This window comes from Limulus polyphemus, unplaced genomic scaffold (genome assembly GCF_000517525.1).
Source record: "Limulus polyphemus unplaced genomic scaffold, Limulus_polyphemus-2.1.2 Scaffold684, whole genome shotgun sequence".
Taxonomy (NCBI): domain Eukaryota; kingdom Metazoa; phylum Arthropoda; class Merostomata; order Xiphosura; family Limulidae; genus Limulus; species Limulus polyphemus.
Window position 1 is genome coordinate 390547 of NW_013666294.1, and position 3431 is coordinate 393977.

Below are 3431 nucleotides of genomic sequence, written 5' to 3' on the forward strand. Positions count from 1 at the left end.
TTCGCCCCCTGTTGATGGATGTTCTTCAAATTTAGCATGAAGATTTGTTGGGTCCATGTAGAAATACCTGCAAAGTTACGGTTTCACACATTGTGTTTTGCAGTTTTTATGTGCGTTTTTTTACAATTACATATAAGAGAAACAACTTTTCATGTCCTAAGATAACCTTTCATTAATCATGAATTTACATAACTTCCGTCCAGATGACGGGTACTCCAGCTAGTACTTAATACATAGTATATTATACACAGTTCATAATGTCAAAGCTTGCTGATGTATCAGGATATGTTTTCCTTTGTAGAAGAATAAAAATTTATCCTAACAATTAATCAGCTAATTTTTTCACACTCATAATTTTGTCCTCGTATCATTAGTTCATCTCCTCTTAGTTGAAAGAGTGTATACTTCTCATATTTTTTCAATTTCCTTATTGTAAAACTAGGTGAACATGACTTTCATAATAACACTGTAGCAAAGTATAGGTCTAGAACAACCTAGATGGAATATTTCTAAATCTACCACATTATTGCTGGGGTTACCTGTGTATTGTTGTATAGAAAACTATGATTTTAACTGATAGCTTTAGTAATTTCTTTAGACTGCATGTTGTACAGAAAAAAAGATAAAATTATTCAATGTGATGCAATATATGGACCCCAACAGCAGTGTTGTTTTCTAAATTTCGCGCAAAGTTTTTCGATGACCATATGTGCTAATTTTGAAATGATATGCTAGAGAGAATACAACTAGTTAACATCACCCACCGCCAACTCTTTGGCGATTCTAATCGAATCGTTCAACCACGGACACACAGTCAGGTACTCTAATTAATCTAATCACTCGGCCCCACTAGTAGTAATTGATTTATTGCCTTTTGTTAAACACAAAGCTGCTTAATAGACTAACTATGTTCTGCCCGCCGCGGGTATCGAAACTCGATTTTAAGCGTTATAAGCCCCAGACTTACCGTTGAGCCACCGGGGGGACCAACGATAGATAGATGTCGGTAGTGAGCGGTGTAAAAACAGCTTGGTAATTTGAAGATAATATATGGATTTATTTATCTTTTAGCGTCAGAGAATTCTTCCTGCAAAAGAAAACTAATGGCTTTGATTCAAGTATTTATCATACATATTCGTTGTACGATGAGGAGAAAATTTATAGGATATTGCATGAACTGTTGGTATGTTAATTATTATGAGTTGTTATATTTGTTTTTCATACTTTTCCTTCAATGAAATATCTGATTTTACAAATGAAAACCCCGTTTAGAGAAGCGGTTTGAACCGGTTTGAAACGACGTATTAATAGTGATTCTTACCACAAAGAGTCGAGCTCGAAGGCTTTCAAAATCTGGACATAAACCTACCAATAATTGGGATAGTATTTACAGTATAACCTTAATAAATAAAAAAAAAGTTTAAAACTTCTATCGAAACGTACATCACTAACAGTAATACTTCAATTGCAATTGTAATGTTGAGCTAAACACCACTATTACTATTTGTATTAGTATAAGAGTATTAGTTTGTTGCGTTGTGCCGGTCTCAATTTTAAGGTTAGGCTTAGCAGAAAATAACTACTCGACTTCTCCAGGGTAATTTCTAGGTAGCCCTAGTAAAACACGTTCAAAATAATATATCAAACTTCAAACAATGTCGATATAAAAAAAATTAAATACCACAAATGTTAAATACAACATACCTTTCACTACAATGAAATCCTACCTCCTCCTTCTTACTCTTACCTCGTGTTGATGAGCTAGTACTAGTAGCAGTACCCTGTACAGTAGTATAATATATATATACTAATGGTAATATTGGAAGTGAACTTACAGCAAGATTTGTTTAAAGTTAAATCGGATTGCATCAACAACTATAGTATAATACTGGTCAGGCGATATAATAATGTCAGATTTTTCTATTGTGATAATTGTTTTTCTCGTATTATTTTTAAACTTTAAAATAAACTGGTATTGTACTAAGTGTAAGATAGCTTATATATACACTAGCGAATCACATACTAATTCAGGTTAATTGTAAGGTACTGTGAATTATACATATTATTTTAACATATCTTGGTATCTATCTATCTAGTCTAAATATTAAAATTGCATAATGGCAAGGTATGTTAGACATTTCGATTTTCATTGTGACTGCATTCAGCCCTATTTAGATTTGTGATGGTTCATTGCAATGCAAAAAGTTTTCATTAGTTTTCAAAAAGATATTAAAAATCAACATATCTTGCATACCTGATTTGGCTACATTTTTGTGATGAAACTTAGCCAGAGATTCTAAATATCAATAGTAAATAATCCATACTAGTAATGCAGTACTGCACAAAATTTATACAAATAAATATAAGATATATAAATATAATCACTAATGTGCATCTGACTTGTGTTGCTATTCTAATGCCTTAACCCTTTCAATATGGGTCACAGGTGAAAGGCCATGTTATCTCGTTTGTTGACTCGCATTCAAAAAGTAATTGAACTGCTATTTCAATAAATTTGGTATCAAACTGTAGATTATAATTCAAATTTTAGAACTATACATTACTCAATTTGTTAATTTAAAAGCAAATTTTAAAAAATGCAGATAAACATTGTTATTTGTGTTTCATGTGGTATGTTGAATGCAGCACTGGTTCATATTAGATGTTTGAGGAGTCAAAATACTAAGTCTATAGTTTCATACAAATTAAACTCAAATTACAGATATTGACAAGCTACAATTAAAATAAGGTCTTATCTTTTCTATATGCTAAGATATAGCTCATGTAATAAATCAAACATAGTGGCACCCTTCTCACCTCATTCAATTTTTGGAAACACTCCCTTATAAACGCTTCTACAACATAAATAACCAATTGGAAGCTCAGAATGTAACCCTAGCAGTTTTCTCAGCCTTTATAATGTTCCTTCTGACGTTTATTTCTTTTGAATCAAGATTTCAATGAGGTAGGTCGAACTTTCATATTTTTTAGACCCAAATGCAACTTGGTTACTATGTTTGATAAATTATAGTAGAATTCTATGGTATTGATGGAGTTACTTATGATTTTTTTAGTCATTCAATAGTGTGTGTGTGTATATATATATATAACCCTAAAAAATTATTTTTTATGTCCTCCATGTGCTAAAATTTTTAAAGGCTTAGCAACCAGGTACAAAGGTTGTAACTAGCAGATATAATTTTTGCTTTACTTCTTTAGTTACTGTTCTGTGTTTTCATAAAAGATAGTTTAAGAACTGGTTTCAAAATAGCAATAATCTAAATACATATGTAATGTATAATAAAGGTCTGTTTTATGTTATTGGATATGGTAACATGAGTACTGTGTCATCGTAACTTCTGTATTGTTAGCCAGGCACAGCTGAAAGGTCAATATAATAAATATATATAAATGTATACTGTTGTGAGATT